The sequence below is a fragment of the Triturus cristatus genome, chromosome 1_1, assembly GCF_964204655.1.
Source record: "Triturus cristatus chromosome 1_1, aTriCri1.1, whole genome shotgun sequence".
NCBI classification, from domain to species: Eukaryota; Metazoa; Chordata; class Amphibia; order Caudata; family Salamandridae; genus Triturus; species Triturus cristatus.
Window position 1 is genome coordinate 294,724,512 of NC_140579.1, and position 17,138 is coordinate 294,741,649.

The following is a 17,138-nucleotide window of genomic DNA, read 5'->3' on the forward strand; positions in this document are numbered from 1 at the left end:
ATATGAGAAAGCTATAGAGGCATGATCAGATAGAATGCTTGGGAGAGTAACAATATTCTCCAGGTTCTCCAACCCCAATCTATCCATAAGGATATAACCGATTCTAGAGGAGTGCCCATGTTTTTTACTAAAAAAGGTGAAACCTGGTTCTATTCCCTTCTTGGCCCTCCATGTATCTACCAATCCCAGCTCACAGATCATATTGGTCATTGCCCGGCGCATACGCGGGGCCGCCACGTAGTGGCTACAATTCGACCTATCCTGAACTGGATTAAGAAGAACATTAAAATCCCCTCCAATTATAACTGGAATAGTAACGTTTACCAATTCGGTCTGTACTCTGAGCAAACAAGCCGGGTCATCAACATTAGGGCCGCAGTAAGATGTTATAGCAATCTCGGTACCCCGGATATCTGCCAGCACCAAAATCCATCTGCCAGATTGATCTGTTAGTACGGACTTTATGGAGCCACCAGCTCCTAATATAAATAGAACAGCTACTCCCTTATTATGTATTGCCTGCTCAGAACAACAACAAAATTCAACCCATCTATATTTTCCAAAGACAACCTTACTCTCAAGATTACTCAAGTGGGTCTCTTGTAAGAGGCACACTTGAGCTGAAGATTGTTCCAAAAAAGTCACGATCAACCTTTGTCTTCGTGGACATCGTAGCCCATTAACGTTCCACGAAATAAACCCTATCCTAGCAGTCATTATGTCTGACTATTCTCTTCTCCCCCCCTTTAACTAAACACCCCCAAAAGAACTTACTCTTTAAAAAATAAGAGAAAATGGAAAGAGGACTTATTTTTTTTTTGTTCTCCCCCACTGCTACCCCACCCGTGCTTCCCTTCCCCTCTACCCATCCCCCCCACACTTCGACCCCCTGGGGAACCCTCCCTATTCTTTGGGCTTACGCCCTTTGGCAGGGTCCACCCGACGTGTGACTAAACAAAATTACAGGTTAAATATATGTTAATCTAGCCAGAACGGCGGCGATATTCATACTAAACTGTAGATTTCTCCTTTGTCTGTTTGCATTCTTTTTTGCCTTTCCTCTCTTTTTCTCTCTTCTCTTCCCTCTCCCCTCCCTCTACTTATTTATTAGTTAAATTAGAATTCTGCATGAGAGTCTTGAACTCGCTGCTGCCCCATCTATCTGACCGGGCGGTGCCCCGTCCAGTGATCATCCTAACTGGGGTCCTAGACGGCGAAACCCTTGGATCTGACCGTTTGGTCCGAAGAGTCAGCAGTGGAGAATAAACTCGTTTAACCTGTGTGCACCAGGTGAGTCTGCTTTGATTCTTTGTGGCTATAGCGCCATTTTTGGTTTGAATTTGGCACACTCTGAGGACCGTCTTTGGACAAGTGCTTGAATTTGTTTAAGTTCCTTGTGAACATGGTACCACTTTGGTTTGCATTTAATGAGGTCTCAGGACCAATTTTGGTAAGATATTTGCAAATATCTGCTCGGCCATCAATAGTGAACTTGTTCTCGTTTTGAAAGATTCCATGTGCCATGAAAATGTTTTGTTTGGGCTGTCGTTGTTGTTCTACTGATGTTCAATTGGAAAAAAGTAAGCCAGTTCCACCAGAAGGCACCCCTAACTTTGATATGTATGTCAAACATGGCCTTGGCCCTATTATGTTTAGTACGTTATGGCACAAATATACGAGGGACAATGCCGAGTGGCAGTAGCCATTGACGGGCACTTTTGATGAACAGAAAATTAATTTCCTGCAGGATAAGTTGTCTGCAATAAGGAGACAGTCTATGTTCGATTCCCTCAGAACAAGGCAGAGATGAATGAAAGCAGAGAAAGAGGCCCAGAAGTGAAAAATGCAGACATTGACTCAGAACGCTATAGCGCATGATATGGAGAACATAGAAAAAGGAATAGAGTGTGCTGATAGGAGGTTTCAATTACAAGTTGATAAGTCTTATGTTGCCCGAGATGAGAATTATACTTTTGTGGAGGAATTGTAGGATGCTCGACCCCCGCCTCCATATGCCCTGCAGAGGGTGTACCCTGTACTTCCCCCACTGCCTCAGTCACCAGGTTCTTCTGTTTCTGTTGTCTCTGTCTCTGCTACTGTTGCTCTGTCTGCTTTGGCCATGGCAACTCCTGTCCTTTCTTTGCCTTCGCCGTCTGTGGCAACTACGTCTGTTGGTGTCCCGGCAACATCTGTTGCCTCGGCATCCCTCTCACCAGCTCTTACGCCCACAACACAGCCAGTAGTGACGTTATTGCCTGGTAACTCTGTTATCACTCCCACTGTTTTCCCCTATTCCCCGATCTCACAGAATATTGAGACACCAGTACATGGCCTAGAGGACAAGGACTGGATGAAATTCAAGGACCGGTTAGGACGGACGTTGATATGATCCGATGTGGGGGAGGCCGAGAAAAAGGTAATGGCTAATCAGGCAGCTCAGTGGGCTCGTAACCCAGTTACAGTGTGGAGGATGTGTGGGTTGTGACGAAAGATTATGAGTCTTTTGTCCAGGAGCATGACCATAAGCATATGTCGGCTACTTTGATTGGGCTTTATGAGCAGTGTTTTAATGAGGCAGCGCCACATATTATCTATGATATTAAGGATCATGTCTACGTAACTGATATGGCTCATGGTCAGGTGTTTGGTAATGTTGCGACGTTACACACCACACACCACCTGAGAGACCTGCACTGGCTCCCCGTCAACAAGAGGATAACCTTCAAACTCCTCACCCACGCACACACAAGGCACTCCACAACACCGGCCCAGCGTACCTCAACAGATGACTCAGCTTCTACACCCACACCCGCAGCTTCGCTCCGCCAGCCTCGCCCTCGCCACAGTCCCCCGCATCCGAAGAGCGACCTCTGGCGGCAGATAGTTCTCCCACCTCGCCGCCAAGACCTGGAACACCCTCCCCATCCACCTATGGCAGACCCAAGACCTGCTGACCTTCAGAAGACTCCTCAAGACCTGGCTTTTTGAGCAGTAGCAGCATTCCCCCCAACGGCACCTTGAGACCCTCACGGGTAAGTAGTGCGCTTTACAAATGCTATGATTGATTGATTATTTGACGTTGGTTGCCTATCGGAGTAGGCTGCTTGATAAGAGACCGAAGATGGTGTCTCAGTTTCTGATGAGGGAGGTGCAACCCATATATCACCCTGAAATACCAGAGCAACGGGACCAGCATGATGTCGTTATCAGACCAAGGGTAGAGGCTCGATTCCAAGAGCAGTGGGTTTATGCTCCATGGAAGAGTAGTGAGGTTTCGTCCCCTAACACTCAGTTACCCAACCCCAGGAAAAATCCTACTGCCCATTATAATGAATTGACAGAGGCCGCTTCATCGACAATGATGACCCTAGAGGATATTGAGATGTTCTTTGGTCTATTGGTGTCCCTGGACATTTGGAGACAGGTGCACACACAGTACTATGTTGTGGAATTGGGTGGTACCTGGGATCAGATTAAAGCATGGGACCAGGAGAGGAAGCCTAAGGCCAATATACTAGCTTTGCCTGGCCAGATTATTACGTATATGCACTCTCTTATTCCACCGAGAAGGGTAGACTGGGATAAGTTAACGGCATGTCGTCAGAAGAAAGATGAAAGTGTGTCAGATTTTACACCTGGTTTGAAGGTGTATTTTGGGATTTTAGCGGACAGGATTTGTCGGTGGAGGGGGGTGTCCGATTATTCATTAATAGGTTCGTTACAAACTTGCTTCTTAAAATTGCGACTTTGTTGCAGGCCTCGGAGAGCACTTGGACTACCTCCTCCCCTTCTGTAATACAGAGTATGGCACAGTACTATGAGAACAGAGAGAAGGTGGAAAAAGCATAAAGACTTGAAGACGAAGGTGATGCAGCAGACTTCCAGGGGGAATGGTAGAGGATGTGGTGGTTTGGACAGGCAGCTTCCGTGTACCTGCCGGACTACTACGCCAGTACGACCGAATCAGTGTGCATATTGTAAAGAGGAGGGACACTGGTGTAGCGAGTGTTGTTGTAAAAAGCTGCGGCCCCTAGAAGACGAGGCTCTCGTGGATGGGGTCGTGGAGCTGGTGGACAGGACTGAGCTCAACTAAGGCCAAACAGAATAGTTTGGGTGGTAACTACTTTGACGATACCAGGGGTGGACAGTATTATCATGATGATTATGATTTGGATGAGGCAACAGGGATGTCTCACAGTTAGGACAGCCAAGGGCAGAGTGAGGGACCAGTTCCGATACCTGTAGATCAGTGCGGTCCTTAAGTTACTGTGGATTTGCATGGCTCAGCTAAGGAATTGCTGGTGGATACGGGTGTAATGAATAGCTCCATTTCTCATTCACTGGTCCCCAGGGCAGCTCTGTTTGGCCATAATAATGTTTCGGTAGGATTTTCTGGTGTACCGGTTGTGAACCCCATTTCCAAACCACTCACATTGACTATGGGTCCTTTTATTGTGGATTCGCCATTTCTGTTGACCTCTAATTGCGGAGAGAATTTGATGGGCTTGGATTTACTAAAGAAATTGCATGCGATAATCTATTGTTTCACAGACTGTGTTTACATGACAATAGGTTTGAATATGGTCAGCTCTAACCAGTGTTTATCCAAAGATGCACCCCTCCCTGCTGAATTTAATGATGTGCCGCCCACGTTGTGGGCAACAGGTGACATGGATGTAGGACCATCGCAAATTCCCTCGGTTTCCATTAAAGTTAAAGACAACACCATCTTGCCTATGATTGACTTGCGCTCAGTTAACAAAATAGTGGTTCCTCAGTTTCCGGTGGTCCCTGACATTACTGATCTTCTGACGATGATTCCTTCCTCTGCTAAGTTCTTTTCTGCGATTGACCTGAAAAATGCATTGTTTAGTATTCCGATCCATCCCGACAGCAAGCACTTGTTCGGTTTAACCTCGCTGGCAGAAGATTTCGATTCTGTCGAGCTCCTCAGGGCTATACTGAGAGTCCTAGTATATATAGTCAAACCTTAAAAGCCCAATTGGATTCCCTTATGCGTCCCTCAGGTAACGTATTGCTTCAATATATGGATGATATCCTCATTGCTTCTGACACTGAAAAGGGATGCAAAGAAAGTTCGGTAAAGTTGTTGTTGCATTTGGCTCACTACAGACAGAATGTGTCCCTTTCTAAATTTCAATATTGTCGACAGGAAGTCACCTACTTAGGTCACCTACTGTCGAAGGAGGGTAGGAAATTGACCACTGAGCGCATCAGCACCATTGTTAAAATGCCTTTCCCTAATACTTAGAGGGATGTGCGTGCTTTTATTGGTATCACTTCCTACTGTCGGCATTGGATCCCTAAGTATTCATTACTAACCAAGCCCCTGCTTGGGCTAACCACTATAGATGTGCATGATCCTCTGCCTTGGACGCCTGAATGTCAGCAGTCTTTTGAGCAATTAAATGTCGCGCTTTGCTCTGCACCTGTGCTTGGTACGCCTGATTACATGAAGCCACTCATGCTGTAGGTAGACGAGACGGCCGGTTGTGCGCTCTCTGACTTAACACATGCCTTTGGAGGTAAGCAACGGCCGTGTGCTTATTTTTCTGCTCTCTTGACCCTGTTGCAAGAGCCCTCCCGAGCTGTCTTAGAGCAGTCGCGGCAGTGGCCATCTCTATACGACATTCGGATGAGCTTTTACTTGATACTGACCTCACAGTCATGGTATCTCATGCTGTGGATACACTTTTGAATAAAACCAAGACACAGCACCTCACCAGTGCACGTCCGACCGATTATGAATTGGCCCTTTTTGCAACGCATGTTACAATTAAAAGATGTGCCACTCTGAACCCAGCCACGCTGCTATCCCTCCCTTCTGAGAGTGAGGAAATTGATATACACAATTGTATTTTTCGGACAGAGGAAGAAACTAAGGGACGGGTAGACCTGACTGATGTCCCCTTATCTGACCCCCAATAGGAACTATATGTCGATGGCTCTTGTTTCAAGTTACCAGATGGCACTACAACTGCAGCATATGTGATCACAACACTACACACAGTAGTCAAGACATCACAAGTCCCTTATCAGTCGGCCCAAGCTGCAGAGCTCGTTGCCCTTATTCGAGCTTGTGAGTGAGGGACTGGTTATCAATATTTATACTGACAGCCAGTACGCTTTCGGAGTCGCCCATTATTTCAGACGGCTCTGAGCAGAGAGGGGGTTTGTCACTTCCCATGGATGAGTATCCAGCATGGCCCCTGATACATAGGCTTTTGTTAGCTTTGAAACTCCCCAAGAAATTAGCGATAGTGAAGTGCAGCGCCCTTAAGGCAATCACTGACAATGTGGGTAAAGGGAATACATTTGCCGATCAGACAGCTAAGGAGACAGCCCGAACGAAGATAAAAAAAAGATGTTTGTAGCAAGTCCCTCCAGGTGGGTGCCCAAGGGTACCATGTTCGAGGACACATTGGAAAGTCTCAAGGAGATGCAAAGTGAGGCAACTATTGAGGAACTAGCGGTATGGCAGGAAAGCACAGCACGTTTGGATGAAGATGGGTGTTGGACTGATAAGTCAGGAAACAGAGATGGATGTTACCAGATGCATATGTTCTTCCCGTAGTCGCCATGGCGCATGGGCCAGCTCATATCAGTGCTAAGGGTATTTGTAAGTTGTATGGCAGAATGATAACATCACGAAGACAGCCGCCCATTTAGTCAAATATTGTATGGTGTGTATGATGTACCATCCTGGAAAAGGTACCCCTACGCCACCTGGGAATTTTGCACCCCCCACTTACCCTTTTGAGGTCCTCAAACTTGATTATATAGAAATGGACCGGGTTGAAATATGTGTTGGTGGTTGTTTGTGCGTTTAGTGAATGGGTTGACCCCACGAAAGAAAACACAGCGATAGCGACTGCAAAGGTACTCCTGAAGGAGTTTTTTCCTCGCTTTGGCTTGCCTCGTTTGATTTGGAGTTACAATGGCAGTCACTTCAATGCTAAAGTGATTCAGTTGGTGTGTGAGAGACTACATATCAAACAACATTTTCATGCTGTGAATCACCCTCAGTCAGCGGGTTTCGTTGAGAAGTAGAATGGTACTCTCAAACTGAAATCGGCAAAGATCAAGGAGAGCACAGGGTTGCAGTGGCCAGATGCTTTATCATTAGCTCTCTTGTCCACCAGGATGACGGCCCACCTTACGAGGTCGTGTTTGGGCGCCCAGCAAATGTTTGGGCGTCCCGCGACCTCGAAGGTTCTCTGAAATTGAATATCCTCTGTTGGTAGATTATTTGTATGAATTAACTAATAGTCTGCGTTCTATTCACCAACAGATCCACCAAGCGCTTCCGTCAGCATCTGAGGGGTCCGAGCATAACATTCGGCCTGGGGATTTTATCCTGATGTTTAACTTCCAGAGGAAAGGAAGTTTGGAGCCACGCTGGAAGGGGCAGCCCAAGTGCTCCTCGCCACCCGAACGGCGGTCTAGGTTGTTGGCCGAAAGAATTGTATTCACTGCCAACACTGTCGGAAAGTGCTTCTCCCTCTGCCTTACGACCAGTGGGCCCTCGACGGCATTGGGGATTCAGAGTGGGAGCAGTTGCGCCGCTTTGTCCCCTTCTCAGATGTCCAGCTAACATGGACCCAAACGGAGGAGGAGAATGATGCAGTGTTGAATGCAGTAGTGCCCCCTGAGGTCAGGGCCATCCTGGAACCCTGTTCTACTGGCCCATCTCTGCTTGAGCCCCAGTCTATTGGCCCCTCTGTGTGTGACCCCCTTGAGCCCCTTTTTTCTGACACTACTGTGCCTGGAGTAGCTAGGTACAATCTACGCCCCAGACGGAGGAACAGTGCACCAAAGGAAAAGCCAGATTAGCAGGCATGGACTCGACAAGTCAGGCAACAGTAGCATAGGGACAGACAAGATTGGTGCATTGTTCGGACAATGGACAGGATTGTTTGAACGTGCTACCCTGGAGGAGGTACTTTGTCCTGTACGATGTGGGATTTTCTTCAAGAGCTGGTCCGACAGCTCCACCACCGGTGCTCAACAGCGTCAATGTTGATGAACAATAGGAGTCTGCCAGTGAGGCTTTAACGGACACTGGGGACATTTGATTCTTGCCCTTAGTTTCTTGTGCTCTTTTCGCCCTTGATTTCATCATGTACCCATTTGGCCGACCCATTATTCAGGAGGAGCATCCATTTGCAGCACCGTGTTTACAACGGGATGAGTCTAGTTGGTCTGGCTGGTCCATAAAGAGCAAAATAGTTTTTGTATTGATCATTGTTAGTTTCTTAATAACAGAACTTGGAGTAACATGGTTCTTGGAAGAGAAATACCCAGTACATTCCCTGGTGGGTACAACGCCTGTTCCCCCCAATACACATGTTTGTTAATTTGGCCCCTCATAAAGGAGAGCATTGCAAAACCTATGTAGGCAATGTTTTTCTGCAAATGCTACACCAGGCCCATGGTATGTCTAATGTCACTGATTGTCGGATCTGTGGCTTACTCCCCTCACCTACGCATAGAAGCGATACCCTGTTATCGTTGCCATTATCATATCTGGGGAGCTGTGAGGGGTGGTTTGAACTGTTTACTATGAAATATATTCATTTTCATTCTTCTGTTATGAATATGACATCTGCGGATTATCACACGGTGTTAGAATACATACATGTTCACTAAGGGTTTACTCCAGGAGAACACGGGGTCCCTGATACATTTTCCCTGTCAGCTTGCATGAATGTATATGAACAGCAAAAAATGCAACATGGCTTCGAAATGAAATGCTAGACTTCCAGAGGTTCAATGCTACCGAATACTTCAATTGTTTCCGAGCACGCAACATTACTGAGGATGAAGTGATGCCAATACCAGTAGTCAACACAACAGCTGGTTTCTGTGTCCAGGGAACAGGAAAGGTAAAGGTAGGAGAGAGCCATCGCAGTTACACCTATATATTGAGCACGGCCTGTAGTCCATCCCCCTTTGCTCCCACCACATAATGTTTATTTCATTTGTGGGTCCCAAGCTTATGTTTGGCTTCCAAGGGGATGGTCAGGTACATGCTACCGCTCTTTCCTTCTTCCCCCAGTGTATATAGCACCATCCAATTACCATAAAGACCATTGATTACAGCATAGGAGTGCACAACTGCCCCGCATTAGAAGGGTTATTAATACAGAAGATATCGATCAGACAGACCTCACTTTCCAGCAGTTTACAGATGCCATGAAGGGTATTATATCGTTTTGGGGTCCTATGTCAAATAGTCTTAACATTTGTCGGCTCACCAGAGTTGTATTAATGACCCCTTGTCATTTATACAATAGCTGGGATTCTGACAAATATTACAGCTGAGCTCCAGGCTACGAGGCTTGTTACTTTACAAAACAGAATGGTGTTAGATGTCATCCTTGCTGATTCGGAAGGGGCCTGTCGCATCATTGGCAGCAGTTGCTGCGCGTACATACCTGGCCACGTCCCTAATGTATACTCTGTCATTCAAAAGTTACACAGGCTTGCATCCGACATCCACCAAGAAAATGGTACTTGGTCTCTCTCTGGATGGTTTTGGGGTCTGTTCGCATCCAGGGGTTGGAAGATTCTTATTTTCCTAGCTGTAGTCGCCGGTATAATTTTCACCTGTTGCCTGTGCATACATTGTCTCCCTGCTTGCTGTGCTCACTGTGCAAAGACTCTAACAACAGAAGTTCCTGGTACCTGACAGTAAAACAACAGCCATGATGATGCAGGATATACAAGACCTCAAGCTTAAAGACAGTAAAAAAAAGGTGTTAGCAAATGCTAAAGGGAGGGTCTGTTGGAATGAAAAAAACATTTGATCGACTTCCCTTTGCATTGTATGACTTAAGTTAGCATTTGCTGCACCATTTTGTATAAACTGCCATTTTGAGTAATGATCGAAACTAACTTCTGTCTCACCTCATGTCTGCCTCACTGAAAAGCAGCTGCCAATGTGCCCTCTGTACGTGTATTTCTTCAAGGTTGAGTTTGCTGTGCTAATGAATAGACTGTTCATATAATTGCATACCTTTCCGTCTAGATAGGCTTGCTCCCACAGCTCAGAGCGGTGTGGGCAGACAGAGTAACCTTGAAGGCAAGATAATGTGTACCTGGTCCCAGGATTGTAGCTCATCCTTCTGTATCACCTTTGTTCACCAGCTATCAGACTGAAAAATTCCTGTCTGGGCGTGTCTTCAGGGGTATTGGAAATGTACTTTATGCCTTACCATGTTGTCAGTCCCTCTGCAGCAATCCAAGGAGGCTGGCTAGTCTGGACTCCACTTGAGTGTATGACTAAAATAAATAACTTTGGTTTGTATTCTCTACTGTCTGACCGACTCTTCATTTGTTTGGAAGGCTGAGAGGTGGTCAGGAGTGACCCGGGTGATCCTAATCGGGTCACTTCCTTCACTCTGGGCAACTTCTTTGGGAAACATGATTTAGTTTCCAGACAAAACACTAACATTTCAACATTGACTGATCACACCTCATGGCCCCTTCCAAACAGAGGCATACAGCACAAACAGGTATTAGAGCTGTGCTTTTCCAGCCCTAGCTGCGGCTGCTGACAGAAGTGCAGGGCCTGACCTGGATCAAAGCCAAGTACAGTGATTATTTTACATTGAGATAAAAACAGTTATTCAATTTAAAATGTAAAAATTATATATTTTGTTTAAAAAAAATCACATGTTTGAAAAATTCACATATCAATTATGGGCTCACTTTTAAAACATTTGCAAAGTGTTTAAGTACATTGTGTTTATAAAAAATAAAATAAAAACTGACTTATTAATGGGAATGAGACTAGGCAAATCCTTAAAAAGCAGCACTGAGCTCATAGTATATATGGTACGTCTCTATGATGAGCAACACACTACTTTCATAGCACCTGTGGTGGCGCACATGCGACAATTTTTTTTAGCGATTCCCCTAATGACCTTCGTCTCAATAACCCCGGGTGGGTAACTACGCTCCACCAGCAGAGTTTGGTAGTTTTGCCTACTCCACGTTCCGCTGCCAACGTAGAGTTCAGGGAAAACTACGACTCTGTGGTGGAGCGTAGTTAGCCAGCTCCTCCACCCTCCCAAAGTTATTAAAAATAATTCTTACGAATGTGCAAGACGTACAACATAGGGGTTATTCAGTGCGAGGAGGAGGCAGGAGAGAGCAGCCATTGCGAGGAGGAGGCAGCAGAGGCAGACACGTCAGGTAAGTGCCTTTTTAATTATTTTTAATAACTTTGGGAGGGGGGGAGGGTGCGGAGCGGAGTGTAGCGTAGTCCCACTGAGTTTTTTAAAACTCTGTGAAACTACGTGGAGCACCACTCCGCCCAGGGTTACTTCTCAATGGATTCCCTCACTACCACCCTGCAACAGTGTACTTCACCTCTAAAGTGCCCTCTCTCACACACCATAATTTTTTAGTATAGCACTACTCATACCGAATATATGACGTTACAACTCATGCAATTACAATGCATGCTTTTACAACGCAGTCTTTACATCGCAACTACCATTACATAGCATGATTTTACAACGCATACCATTAGAATGCATTATTTTAAACTACCATTACACCGCATTCGATCACAACGCATAATACTTTTAGGGCAACAGTAGGGTAAGTGTTGGATAGTATAGCAGTAACAATTACTATTCCAACTCCAGTGAGTGCAACAGTAGGGAAAGTGTTGGATTACTATTCCGATGTACCCCAAAACCCACACCCACCCTAATACTAAAATTATAATGCATTGTAATGGCATGCGTTGTAATGGCATGCGTTGTAGTGACATGCATTGTAATGCCATGCATTGTAATGGCATGCAATGTAAAGGCAGTTGTGTTGTTACAGTTGTGTTGTAAAGGTAGGTCGTTTCAATGACTGCGTTGTAATGGAAGTTTTCCGTCATACCAGTGTTGGGTGTTAGAGCACTTATGTCATACATGTACATTATACAGAGACAATGAATCATGTGTGTGTCACTCTATAGAAAATGTTACATAAGACAATGAGGATTAAAGGATATAGGAATCACATGTTATCGATACCAGTAGACAGTATATTTTAAAAGTGTTTAGTCTGAAGAAGCATAAGCTCACGATCTAAAACGTACCCCAGTGGTTTGGGATTGGCCCCAGTGGATGGGGTTAGCATTACTAATAAGACTATTTCCAGCCAAACAAACCCTTTTAGCAAAATTAGGATAATGAAAGCCCGGGGAAAAAAAGCATAAAGTTCTAACCTATACCATGCAGTTTGCATGCAGCTCTTTGAGAACAATTTATAGGTCACTGTGCTATATTAGTACTGTGAGACTTATGATTTGCAAGTAACCAAAAGATCTCTGTGAAAAAGCAGTAACCACTTGAGCTTTCCACATAGATACAGTTCTGTGATTTGCATGGTAGAAGTTCTTTGCAGCAGGCAGGCACATTAACCCTCTACACTACTTTATGAAAATCAAAACTGCCACTAGACAAAGATCCATCTCTCTCCAACAGGAACATTAATCACCAGAGTCATTTTGACATTTTACTGTTGCCTGAAAACTGCTGAGCACATAGCACAACACTAAAACCAGACTTGCTCAACAAGCATCCTGATGTCATGTATTTGACGGAGCTCTTATATGCGATAATGAAGGAACAAGAGGATCGGTAAAAAAGTATTTGCAGAGTCTCTAAACAATATAATCCTATTCAAACCCTTTATTTCTAACTGCCATGGATTGGCCTCCTGAAATGCTCAATTCTTTTTTTTTTTTTTTAAACCATCGTTCTTTTTATTAACAATCATCAACTACAATGAGGAAATAGAACACAGTATAATCATACAGACAGTTCAATCACGTACATAGAGTTTTGATTCACAGTATAACACATCACAGTCATTGAGATAAATAAAGGAGAGTGCATGTCTTCGGAGGTTGGTTGCAATGGTGGGGTGCAGATGCCACCTCTATATTGGTTCCACTGCCCCCATATCCGGGATCACTTCCTAGGGCAGCCTCGGGCCACATAAACAGTTTTTTCGCAGAACATACTCCAATCTATGTTGGTCTTCCAGTCTTTTAGTGAAGGAGGAGCAATTGCCCCCCAAGCTTGGGCTATGTTCCTTTTGGCCACCATAAAACCAAGCGTGGCCCAGTGTTCTTGGTGCGTGTTCAAGTCTGTGGGCTCCCACACATTAAGCAAGCACCTTCGTGCCTCCAGTGGCAGGGGGACTCCCAACACCGTCCCCACTACTCGGTGGACCTCCCTCCAGTAGGACTGAACAACTGGACATTCCCAGATGATATGTAGGAACGTGCCCAACAGAACATACCACCTGCGACAATCCCCCGTGGGTGCCCTGCCCATCAACACCAGTCTAGGTCAAGTCATGTATATTCTGTGTAGGATTTTAAGTTGGACCAGGCGCGGTCTAGCAGAGATACCCACCACTCTGGGGTTGGACACTGCCTCCTGCCAGTCCTCATCATCTAGTTCGATACCGTCCGCCGTCCATTTTTGCCGGAGCTGTGTAAGGGGGTCTTCCATATTATGTATTAGTTTATTATAAATCATGGAGATCGATTTCTCTGGGAGGTGCCCGTCTAATACCCTAGATTCCAATGGGGAGGACTCAGGGGGGGAGGAACCCATGGGGATAGCAAGGCATGTCTTATTTGTATGTAGCGAAAGCGTTCTGTGTTGGCTAGCTCATGTTGTTCTTGTAGGGATGCGAACGTTTTAATGTCTCCCTTATCCCACATGTCCTGGATACGGGAGATGCCTATCATGTCCCATTTGTTGAAACCCTTTGTTTGCCATAGGTTTCCCAATTTTGCAGACTCCCAAAGGGGGGTGGCCAGCATCAGTTTACCCTCCCAGCCCAGAGATCTGGTGGCAGCATGCCAGACAGACACTGAGTGCCCTGTGGGGCCGGTTAAAACTGGGCGAACAGGTTTAGAATGTAGAATTCTGTTATAATTACCCCCCGGGAGTAGCCACCTGTCCATTCGATAGCCGGGGTCGTCAGGTGTTCCATAGGTGCCATGGTTGATGGCGGCCAGGTGGGCGGCGCAATAGTACTTCTTAATGTCAGGAAGGGCGATTCCTCGGTCATACCACTTCAGTGTCAGTTTACTGAAGGCTATTCGCGGTGGCCCATCCCACAGAAGCTCTCTCTGAAGTCATTCAATTTCTTTAAAATAGGTGGCGGGAACGGCCTCTTATGAGTTCTGCAGGGCATAGATGAAGCGGGGGAGGGACATCATTTTAAAAAGGGCGGCCCTCCCCAATAGGGACAATGGGAGAGTTTGTCAACTTGCGATGTCCCTCTGCAAACGATGGAGAGGGGGAAGGAGATTGTGGCTATAGCGGAGTACAGGATTCAAGGATACGAAGATCCCTAAATACTTGAACCCCGATGTACTGATTTGAATTGGGCAGATGGAGGGCAGAGCGGGCACTCCCCTATGAAGTGGATACAGGTGAGACTTGGTCTAGTTGATTTTGAATCCAGAATACCTCCCAAAGATTGCCAATATGTCCATTAGGACAATTGAAGATCTTCGAGGGTTGGTGAGATATAGTAGGATGTCGTCGGCGTACAGAGATATCCTGTCCTCCCAGTCCGCCGACTTGCGGAATCCTCGGATCATCAGATCCTGTCGGATCCAGGCCACTAGTGGCTCTAGTGCCAGGGCAAATAGGAGGGGGGAGAGCGGGCAACCCTGACAGGTGCCTCGGCTCAGGGCGAAGGTGTCTGATTGTTTGTTATTAACAACTACCTTTGCTAATGGCGCAGCTTACAGAAGGCGGACCCAGCCAATGGAGTCGGGCCAAATCCCAGCTTTTGGAGTACAGCAAAGAGATGGGGCCATTCAACCATATCAAACGTAATCATAGCGTCTAAAGAGACCAAAATAGCCGGTTTGCGTATTGCGTTTGCTCTCCCGAGTACCCCGTGGACTCGGCAAAGGTTTAGTGCCGTATTCCGGCGTGGAATAAAGCCTGACTGATCAGGATGTATAAGAGTTGATATAACCTTGACCAGGCGATTTGCGAGAACCTTCGCAAGGATTTTCGGTTCAGAGTTAAGAAATGAAATGGGCCGATACGAAGTACAGTCGGTCTTCGACTTGCCCTCCTTATGGATTACGACGATGTTAACTATGCGCTAGTGTAGTGGAAGGTCCCCCAGCTCCCTACTCTCCTCAAACATGACTTTAAGGTGTGCTGATAGTTTATCCGGACAGAGTTTATATAATTCTATGGGTATACCATTAGGGCCAGAGGCTTTTCCAGATTGAAGCGATCTAATGGAATGGGCAATTTCATCCGTGGTTAGAGTGCTGTCCAGGAGTTGCCTATCCGCTAAGGTAAGGGTGGGCAATGTGATATCTTTTAGTAGGTCGATAGAGTCCGCCTCTGTATAGGGCGTTCCCGCCCTATAAACCACCTCGAAGTGTGTAGCAAAACGGGAAGCTATATCTTGAGGGTCCACTATGTCGGTGTTTAATGCATCATGGAGGAACGGGACCAGTCTACTCACCCACTCCCACTTATCTAACCAAGCTATCAATTTTCCCGCCTTGTCCCCCAAGTCATAAAGTTGCCCAAGCTTTTCCTGTTCCAGGGTACGGCTGCGTCAGTAACCAGGGCCTCATATTCAGACTGTTTAAGCTGCAGTAAATGGAGCGCATCAGGGGAGTCACTGTTAACCAGCTCTCCCTCCAGCCGAAGGATATAAGTTTCTATGTCAGTCACTGCTTTTTGCTGTTCTTTTTTATGGCCTGATATTAAAGACAGAGCTTCCCCCCTGACCACAGTCTTAAAGGCCTCCCAGAGTGTTTGGCAAGAGGACACGGTGCCCACATTATCCGTAAAGTAGTTGTCTGTGGCGACCAGGAGGTCTTTACGTATTTTGGGATCGCAGAGGTGCCAGGGGTTGATTGGGGCGATTCGACCCACCCACATGTGATCTAGGAGTAGATGAGCCCAAACCGGTGAATGGTCAGAGATGCCTCTAGCTAAGTGACGGACCTCCCGGATGTGCGACGTTTGAGAGCTAGGTACCAGAATATGGTCAAGGCGGGAGAAACTGTGATGGGCCCTGGAGTGGAATGTGTATTGCTTTGTTTTGGGGTTGAAGGTGCGCCAGGCGTCTATTAGGCCCATGGCCTCAAGAAAGTCTGATAGCCCATGGGAAGAGGGTCCTAATTCGCGAGGTGGATGTCGGTCGAGCGCCCCGGAGCACACTGAGTTGGAGTCTCCCCCCAACACTAACAGACCCTCCGGTAGGGAGAGAATCGCAGTACGGAGGTCTTGGAACGTGGTCGATTGAAGGCCAGGTGGGTTAGAGATAGAAAACAGGGTGAGCATCCGCCCCTCCCAGGAGCCAGATATGCCTACGTAGCGCCCCCTGTTGTCAGTCCAAGAGGAGTTAATGCTAAGTGGGAATATGTTCCTAACCATGATGCCCACCCCTCTGGAGCCAGTCGTGAATCCCGCGTGTGCAGCTAGTTTGTAACCGTACCGATTCATTGCTTTACAGGTGTGCCCCATGAGGTGGGTTTCCTGAAGGAGCATAATATCCGGGCCCTGCTTCCTGATATACTGCAGGACTACACTCCGTTTTATCTTGTCCCCCAGCCCGTTGACATTCCAGCTTATTATTTTAAGGCTTTTCCCCCAGTGTGTGTGTGTTAAAACCATAGTGAGCGTTTTGTACCTTATGAATGTCCATGGTCGTGCGTTGATGATGAAACATAACAATAAGAAACCCCTCCCCCCACCAATTCCCCTGCCAACAACCCCCCACCCTGATTCCCTGCCCTCTGGACTTAAAACTGCCCATCACAAACTGGCAGAGTGCCTGTCACCCAATATACGAACACTAGAAAATAACTAAAGGTACAAAAGAGGAGGAAGGCCAACACTCCGTCCCTCTGCCCCCCCAACCCTCAAAAAGTGCAGGTCAGGAGTTCCCTGGTGCACTACTGTTATAGGCAAACTCATGTCTAACTATGGGCCCTCACTGACCCTGGTACCTTAGTATGTCCATGTGGACGGCTAGGGCGTCCCTCAAAGTTCACTCTTGGTCCTGCAGATCTTGATCCTCGCCTCCGCTCCTCCCTC

At 46.5% G+C, this 17,138-nt stretch overlaps 1 long non-coding RNA gene across 2 annotated transcripts in view; it reads left to right on the forward strand.

Moving 5' to 3' along the window:
• Positions 1 to 10,335, forward strand: part of LOC146870143 (uncharacterized) — a 37,420-nt gene extending 27,085 nt beyond the window's left edge. The window contains exons 1-2 of one of the 2 annotated variants that reach the window (XR_014969589.1): positions 1,121 to 1,290; positions 7,313 to 10,335. This is a non-coding gene — a long non-coding RNA (uncharacterized LOC146870143). Of the gene's footprint in view, positions 1 to 1,120; positions 1,291 to 7,312 lie in introns of those variants that run through there. The other variant, XR_014969582.1, reaches the window with a different exon arrangement.
• The last annotated feature ends 6,803 nt before the right edge of the window (positions 10,336 to 17,138 follow it).